Source organism: Oncorhynchus kisutch, linkage group LG8, assembly GCF_002021735.2.
Source record: "Oncorhynchus kisutch isolate 150728-3 linkage group LG8, Okis_V2, whole genome shotgun sequence".
In the NCBI taxonomy this organism is placed as follows: Eukaryota; Metazoa; Chordata; class Actinopteri; order Salmoniformes; family Salmonidae; genus Oncorhynchus; species Oncorhynchus kisutch.
The window spans coordinates 11,560,560-11,570,350 of NC_034181.2; positions in this window are offsets into that span (position 1 = coordinate 11,560,560).

Below are 9,791 nucleotides of genomic sequence, written 5' to 3' on the forward strand. Positions count from 1 at the left end.
AATGCATGTGAGGGGTACTTTGGGGGCACTCGGCAGAGAAGGTGAGATTGGGCCTACAATGGCCAAAAAAGGTTGAGAACCACTGGACTAGGTACGTATTTGATGGTACATTATAACAATTCCAACAATAATCATCCATTAGCCACGATGCCCAATATATTCCTGTCCCGTGCTTGTTGAAGCCCAAAGATGTGCCATCACCTGTCTGTGGAGCCATTTCAGACTACTCAATGTCCATGCGAAGTACAACTTCCTACCCATAACTGTCTTTAGATTCACTATGAGAAAATCATTGAGTGTAAGCAAAGTAACTCCACTAGTCATGCATTGATAGATAATTATGTGTCAATTGTATCAGATAATGTAAATGTAATTAATATTATATCAATCAATCAAAAGTATTTATAAAACCTTCTTACATCAGCTGATGTCACAAAGTGCTGTACAGAAACCCAGCCTAAATCTCCAAACAGCAAGCAATGCAGATGTAGAAGCACAGTGGCTAGGACAAACTCCCTAGAAAGGCAGGAACCTAGGAAGAAACCTAGAGAGGAACCAGGCTGTGAAGGGTGGCCAGTCCTCTTCTGGCTTTGCCAGGTGGAGATTAAAACAGTACATGGCCAAGATGTTCAACTGTACATAGATGATCAGCAGGGTCAAGTAATAATAATCACAGTGGTTGTAGGCGGTGCAACAGGTCAGTACCTCAGGAGCAAATGTCAGTTAGAGTTTCATAGCCGAGCATTCAGAGTTAGAGAGAGAGAGAGTCTCTTCATTTAGAACATATTAAAGTTAGTTGTCATTGTCTTGTTTTTCTTGGCATCTTTTAGAAGAAGTAGAGCCACGCTGGTATACAGAGACCTGTACATTGGCAATGTACTGTCGCCTAATACCCTCACAAACCTTTACAGATGCACAATTGAGAGCATCCTGTCAGGCTGTATCACCGCATGGTACGGCAACTGCACCACCCACAACCGCAGGGCTTTCCAGAGGGTGGTGAGGTCTGCACAACGCATCACCGGGGGCAAACTACCTGCCCTCCAGGACACCTACACCACCCGATGTCACAGGAAGGCTAAGATAATCAAGGACAACAATCACCCAAGCCACTGCCTGTTCACCCCACTACCATCCAGAAGGCGAGGCCAGTTCAGGTGCATCAAAGCAGGGGCTGAGAGACTGAAAAACAGCTTCTATCTGAAGGCCATCAGACTGCTAAACAGCCATCACTAACACAGAGAGACTGAAAAACAGCTTCTATCTGAAGGCCATCAGACTGCTAAACAGCCATCACTAACACAGAGAGACTGAAAAACAGCTTCTATCTGAAGGCCATCAGACTGCTAAACAGCCATCACTAACACAGAGAGGCTGCTGCCTCTTGTCGCCTACATACAGACTTGCAGTAATTGACCACTTTAATAAATGGAACACTAGTCACTTTAATAATGCCACTTTAATAATGATGTTTACATATCTTGCGGGGTTGAGGGAGCATGCTCCACATGCTCCACATGGTCCACATGCTCCACATGCTCCACATGGTCCACATGCCTGCAGTGGAACTGGAATGTCCTGCACCCAATGCCATCTGCAGTGTGTGTTGAGTTTTGGAATAGGCTGAGCTATGGCGCTGTGGGGATTGTGGCTCAGATAAATATTTCTGTGTCACCTGTGCTGTGATAATACACCGCACTCCCAACATTGTCCACCAGTTGTAGTTATGGAAGGAAATGTATTTTATGTTACGTCAACAAACTGGTTAAAATAATCTTAGGGATAGGCGTCCCGTTAACGGGACAGTTGTAAATGATGCAGCGCCGTGTGTCAAGATCGCAGAATTTAGAGAAACAACAAATGTCGGTACGTATAGGTGTCTTAAATCGTCTGAAAGCCTAAATTATTTTTAATATAACTGCACTGTCCAATTTACAGTAGCTATTACTGCGAAATGCAATGCTATTGTTTGAGGAGAGCTCCTAACAACAAAACACTTTTTTCACTGCGATAGGTTTGATAAATTCACCTCTGAAGCTGAAATGTGTACTTACATTCTGAAATCTTGCTGATTTATCATCCAAAGAGTGCCAGAGATGTTGTTTTGTTAGATACAATTATTTTTCATATCCTAAAAAGGTCCATATAACATGCACGATCGATTTTGTATTTCGACTCGTTCAATTTGCAAAGAAAGGAATCTGTGAAAATCTAACGCTAAACGTTGATTCAACCAGTCAAATCACGTTCGTATTTATTCCTCAGAGATCCTAGAACGTAACCAGACTACACTATATCCTTAGCAGTGTAGTATATCCTATATGACACCAAATTTGGTCAGAGAGCGACGCCATCATGGCACTCCGATGACGAATGCGGTCTTCACTTGATTGACTGTAACCAATCAGGGTCAAACAAAGCTAGCTAGATAGCCAATGAGCTGTGCTTTACGGGGGTATGCGGACACCCAGTATATGTTGAAAAATTTTGCTGCTAACCTTGTGCGACATCAAGCCTTTCCTTTTGGACAAAAAATATACGAATATTCAGTCATGAAGTTATTAAAACTGGATGTTTTGCAAATATTGAACTTATAATATGTCTACTAATACTGGAAAAGCTAAATCAAAGTCCAAGTATACAGATTTGACAATATTCTTTCAGAAAAAATGTAATGTGAATGTAATGTCTCCTTCATGATTTGCCCAAATGTACCTGGGTGACTTCACACTAAATTTCATGTAGTTTGCTCATACTTCAAGTGATCCGTCTGAAACTTTGCACATACGCTACCATCTCGTGGACACTATCAGAATTATAACCAGAGTGAAGGCTAGATCTGGGACCTTTCTGTTGCATTTCAAAGTTGGTGGTAGATTTAAAAAAACGGTTGCTTTCTTCTTTGTATTTTCTTCTACCAGATCTATTGTGTTATATTCTCCTACATTCAATTCACATTTCCATAAACTTGAAAGTGTTTCCTTTCAAATGGTACCAAGAAAATGCATATCCTTGCTTCAGGGCCTGAGCTACCGGCAGTTAGATTTGGGTATGTCATTTTAGGCGAAAATTGAAAAAAAGGGGGCTATCCCTAATTAACTTGTTATTTTTGTCCAGTCAAAAATGTTGATCATGTAAATACAGTTCAGTTTGTATAGAAGTTACAGTTCCCTGAAGCGGTGAGGTAAATGTGACAAGCACAGAGCTGTTTGGGAGTTTCAAACCTGCAGCTACTGTACTGTAGTCTGTTCTACAACAACTTTGTGTCTGTCTGTCTGTCTGTCTGTCTGTCTGTCTGTCTGTCTGTCTGTCTGTCTGTCTGTCTGTCTGTCTGTCTGTCTGTCTGTCTGTCTGTCTGTCTGTCTGTCTGTCTGTCTTAGTCAGGGCATTTCATCCCATGAGTCCCGGTGGGCCTACGATGGGAGTGGAGCCAGTACAACCGACTTTTGACTGTTGTTGACGTTAGAGGTAGGCCTTATTTCAAAATTGGAAACTAAGACATCTGGCTCCTTTACCATCTAGCAAACTGTATCAGATCATCAAGTGTTGCAGCACCATGCTCAGGGACAGTTTCTCCCTCCAAGCCTTAAGACTGTTGATGAAAACTGAACTGACTCTTTGCTGCTATGGCAACTACTGTACTTTACTTAACTAACTGTCTTCATTGTATTGTGGCCACTACACAGTATTCTGGCGTAATTTACAACTTTGATTTAGATTTAATTTGATCTAGTTTACCATAACTCTGTTCACTCTGTTGTTATGATGAAAATATGGAGTCATTTCGAAAGTTCTTAAGAAGCATTCCACCAACATGGAATGTAATGTTTAAAACATGCAATCTAAGAAATTGAATGTCCTCATTTCAGGAAGAGCTCATGACGTCTGGCTGCAGTTTTGCAGCTGTGAGCTGGAACCTGGCACCCTGATCAGCTGCAGACTGGCCGGTCAGGGAGAAATCCATTGATGACCCATTGTTCAGGATTGTGTTGAAATAATTTTGCAACAAAAAAATAGAAGAAAGTTGGTTTTAAAAGAGACCGAGAAATACACTTTAGTTAAACTTGTGTTATATTCCTGTAAATACATGGTTTCTGTAAATAAACATGTTTCAAAATGTTTGGTAATTATCACCTGATGGGGGACAATGGTGTAAAATCATGTAATAAAGCTCCACTCTGGGATTTGAAAAACAACAAAACTAGGTCCCTGCCACTTGTTTTGGAATAAAAATGAGGGATGGGGTTAGGCAGACGTAAACCCTCTCAAATTACCATTGAACATCTTTCCAAATCCCAGACTGTAGCTTTAATTATTACAATTACAATGATGACCATACTAGGAAAACAGGATTCTTACCACGGGTTCTACAAGAGTTGACATGTAATTAATGTGTTCTCCCCTCGTCATGTATTGCTCGTTGGCATGTAATTGATGTGTTCTCCCCTCGTCTTGTATTGCTCGTTGACATGTAATTCATGTGTTCTCCCCTCGTCTTGTATTGCTCGTTGGCATGTAATTCATGTGTTCTCCCCTCGTCTTGCATTGCTCGTTGACATGTAATTCATGTGTTCTCCCCTCTTCTTGTATTGCTCGTTGGCATGTAATTCATGTGTTCTCCCCTCGTCTTGTATTGCTCATTGGCATATATGATATCCATGTCCACGTATTTCTTCTCCTCCTGGCTCAGTGTGTTCAAATCAAATTAAATCAATTTGTATTTGTCACGTGCGCCAGTTACAACTAGTGTAGACCTGACTGTGAAATGCTCACTTACAAGCCCTTAACCAACTAGTGTAGACCTTACTGTGAAATGCTTACTTACAAGCCCTTAACCAACTAGTGTAGACCTTACAGTGAAATGCTCACTTACAAGCCCTTAACCAACTAGTGTAGACCTTACAGTGAAATGCTCACTTACAAGCCCTTAACCAACTAGTGTAGACCTGACAGTGAAATGCTCACTTACAAGCCCTTAACCAACTAGTGTAGACCTGACAGTGAAATGCTTACTTACAAGCCCTTAACCAACTAGTGTAGACCTTACAGTGAAATGCTTACTTACAAGCCCTTAACCAACTAGTGTAGACCTTACAGTGAAATGCTCACTTACAAGCCCTTAACCAACTAGTGTAGACCTTACAGTGAAATGCTCACTTACAAGCCCTTAACCAACTAGTGTAGACCTTACAGTGAAATGCTCACTTACAAGCCCTTAACCAACTAGTGTAGACCTTACAGTGAAATGCTTACTTACAAGCCCTTAACCAACTAGTGTAGACCTTACTGTGAAATGCTCACTTACAAGCCCTTAACCAACTAGTGTAGACCTGACAGTGAAATGCTCACTTACAAGCCCTTAACCAACTAGTGTAGACCTGACAGTGAAATGCTCACTTACAAGCCCTTAACCAACTAGTGTAGACCTGACAGTGAAATGCTCACTTACAAGCCCTTAACCAACTAGTGTAGACCTGACTGTGAAATGCTCACTTACAAGCCCTTAACCAACTAGTGTAGACCTTACAGTGAAATGCTTACTTACAAGCCCTTAACCAACTAGTGTAGACCTTACAGTGAAATGCTTACTTACAAGCCCTTAACCAACTAGTGTAGACCTTACAGTGAAATGCTCACTTACAAGCCCTTAACCAACTAGTGTAGACCTGACTGTGAAATGCTCACTTACAAGCCCTTAACCAACTAGTGTAGACCTGACTGTGAAATGCTCACTTACAAGCCCTTAACCAACTAGTGTAGACCTGACTGTGAAATGCTCACTTACAAGCCCTTAACCAACTAGTGTAGACCTTACAGTGAAATGCTTACTTACAAGCCCTTAACCAACTAGTGTAGACCTTACAGTGAAATGCTCACTTACAAGCCCTTAACCAACTAGTGTAGACCTTACAGTGAAATGCTCACTTACAAGCCCTTAACCAACTAGTGTAGACCTTACAGTGAAATGCTTACTTACAAGCCCTTAACCAACTAGTGTAGACCTTACAGTGAAATGCTTACTTACAAGCCCTTAACCAACTAGTGTTGACCTTACTGTGAAATGCTTACTTACAAGCCCTTAACCAACTAGTGTAGACCTTACAGTGAAATGCTCACTTACAAGCCCTTAACCAACTAGTGTAGACCTGACTGTGAAATGCTGACTTACAAGCCCTTAACCAACTAGTGTAGACCTTACAGTGAAATGCTCACTTACAAGCCCTTAACCAACTAGTGTAGACCTTACAGTGAAATGCTCACTTACAAGCCCTTAACCAACTAGTGTAGACCTTACAGTGAAATGCTCACTTACAAGCCCTTAACCAACTAGTGTAGACCTTACAGTGAAATGCTCACTTACAAGCCCTTAACCAACTAGTGTAGACCTGACTGTGAAATGCTCACTTACAAGCCCTTAACCAACTAGTGTAGACCTGACTGTGAAATGCTCACTTACAAGCCCTTAACCAACTAGTGTAGACCTTACTGTGAAATGCTCACTTACAAGCCATTAACCAACTAGTAAAGACCTGACTGTGAAATGCTCACTTACAAGCCCTTAACCAACTAGTGTAGACCTTACTGTGAAATGCTCACTTACAAGCCCTTAACCAACTAGTGTAGACCTGACTGTGAAATGCTCACTTACAAGCCCTTAACCAACTAGTGTAGACCTGACTGTGAAATGCTCACTTACAAGCCCTTAACCAACTAGTGTAGACCTGACTGTGAAATGCTCACTTACAAGCCCTTAACCAACTAGTGTAGACCTGACTGTGAAATGCTCACTTACAAGCCCTTAACCAACTAGTGTAGACCTGACTGTGAAATGCTCACTTACAAGCCCTTAACCAACTAGTGTAGACCTTACAGTGAAATGCTCACTTACAAGCCCTTAACCAACTAGTGTAGACCTTACTGTGAAATGCTCACTTACAAGCCCTTAACCAACTAGTGTAGACCTTACAGTGAAATGCTCACTTACAAGCCCTTAACCAACTAGTGTAGACCTGACTGTGAAATGCTCACTTGCAAGCCCTTAACCAACTAGTGTAGACCTGACTGTGAAATGCTCACTTACAAGCCCTTAACCAACTAGTGTAGACCTGACTGTGAAATGCTCACTTACAAGCCCTTAACCAACTAGTGTAGACCTTACAGTGAAATGCTCACTTACAAGCCCTTAACCAACTAGTGTAGACCTTACTGTGAAATGCTCACTTACAAGCCCTTAACCAACTAGTGTAGACCTTACAGTGAAATGCTCACTTACAAGCCCTTAACCAACTAGTGTAGACCTTACAGTGAAATGCTCACTTACAAGCCCTTAACCAACTAGTGTAGACCTGACAGTGAAATGCTCACTTACAAGCCCTTAACCAACTAGTGTAGACCTGACTGTGAAATGCTCACTTACAAGCCCTTAACCAACTAGTGTAGACCTGACTGTGAAATGCTCACTTACAAGCCCTTAACCAACTAGTGTAGACCTTACAGTGAAATGCTCACTTACAAGCCCTTAACCAACTAGTGTAGACCTTACTGTGAAATGCTCACTTACAAGCCCTTAACCAACTAGTGTAGACCTTACAGTGAAATGCTCACTTACAAGCCCTTAACCAACTAGTGTAGACCTTACAGTGAAATGCTCACTTACAAGCCCTTAACCAACAATGCAGTTCAAGAAAATATTTATTAAATAAACGAAGTAAAAAATGAAAAGAAAAGAAACACAATAAAATAACAAGGAGGCTATATACAATGTGTGGGGTACAGGTTAGTCAAGGTAAATTCTATTTGTAGGTAGTGGTAAAGTGAGGGTGGGGTACAGGTTAGTCAAGGTAAATTCTATTTGTAGGTAGTGGTAAAGTGAGGGTGGGGTACAGGTTAGTCAAGGTAAATTCTATTTGTAGGTAGTGGTAAAGTGAGGGTGGGGTACAGGTTAGTGAAGGTAAATTCTATTTGTAGGTAGTGGTAAAGTGAGGGTGGGGTACAGGTTAGTCAAGGTAAATTATATTTGTAGGTAGTGGTAAAGTGAGGGTGGGGTACAGGTTAGTCAAGGTAAATTGTATTTGTAGGTAGTGGTAAAGTGAGGGTGGGGTACAGGTTAGTCAAGGTAAATTGTATTTGTAGGTAGTGGTAAAGTGAGGGTGGGGTACAGGTTAGTCAAGGTAAATTGTATTTGTAGGTAGTGGTAAAGTGAGGGTGGGGTACAGGTTAGTCAAGGTAAATTGTATTTGTAGGTAGTGGTAAAGTGAGGGTGGGGTACAGGTTAGTCAAGGTAAATTGTATTTGTAGGTAGTGGTAAAGTGAGGGTGGGGTACAGGTTAGTCAAGGTAAATTGTATTTGTAGGTAGTGGTAAAGTGAGGGTGGGGTACAGGTTAGTCAAGGTAAATTGTATTTGTAGGTAGTGGTAAAGTGAGGGTGGGGTACAGGTTAGTCAAGGTAAATTGTATTTGTAGGTAGTGGTAAAGTGAGGGTGGGGTACAGGTTAGTCAAGGTAAATTGTATTTGTAGGTAGTGGTAAAGTGAGGGTGGGGTACAGGTTAGTCAAGGTAAATTGTATTTGTAGGTAGTGGTAAAGTGAGGGTGGGGTACAGGTTAGTCAAGGTAAATTGTATTTGTAGGTAGTGGTAAAGTGAGGATGGGGTACAGGTTAGTCAAGGTAAATTGTATTTGTAGGTAGTGGTAAAGTGAGGGTGGGGTACAGGTTAGTCAAGGTAAATTGTATTTGTAGGTAGTGGTAAAGTGAGGGTGGGGTACAGGTTAGTCAAGGTAAATTGTATTTGTAGGTAGTGGTAAAGTGAGGGTGGGGTACAGGTTAGTCAAGGTAAATTGTATTTGTAGGTAGTGGTAAAGTGAGGGTGGGGTACAGGTTAGTCAAGGTAAATTGTATTTGTAGGTAGTGGTAAAGTGAGGGTGGGGTATAGGTTAGTCAAGGTAAATTGTATTTGTAGGTAGTGGTAAAGTGAGGGTGGGGGGGGGGGGTCAATGGAAATAGTCTGGGTGGCCGTTTGATTAATTGTTCTGCATTCTTATGGCTTGGGGGTAGAGCATTTTGGACCTAGACTTGGCGACTCCGGTACTACTTGCCGTATGGTAGCAGAGAGAACAGTCTATGACTTAGGTGACTGGAGTCCATGCAAATTTTTTAGGCCTTCCTCTGACACCGCCTAGTATATAGGAAGCTTGGCCCCAGTAATGTACTGGGCCGTACACACTACTCTCTGTAGCACCTTAACTTACTTACTGACTTTATTGTCCACATGGGGAAATTTTGTTTCAGTGTCATGTACACATTTAAAGTGGCGTTTAAATACAAAACAAGATTGACAATACAACTTTCATAACAGTTACGCACCAATAAAAATAATAATAGCAAGAAATAAGAAATAAAACATAATTTTTTTAAAAAGAAGAAAAGACTAGCCTGCTGGCCTTACGGGGTCAATGGGAACAGTAGCCTGCTGGCCTTACAGGGTCAATGGGAACAGTAGCCTGCTGGCCTTACAGGGTCAATGGGAACAGTAGCCTGCTGGCCTTACGGGGTCAATGGGAACAGTAGCCTGCTGGCCTTACGGGGTCAATGGGAACAGTAGCCTGCTGGCCTTACGGGGTCAATGGGAACATTCGCCTGACCTATTTAGGAGGGATATCACACCTGGCACAAATTATTGTCTCATTCTGTTTTTCCTGCTGAGGGGTGCCCTATCCCTGCGCTCAGAGGGGAGTAGTTCAAAGTCCAGGTACAGGGGGTGGCTTGGGTCTAAAATGATTTTGTGAGCCTTAC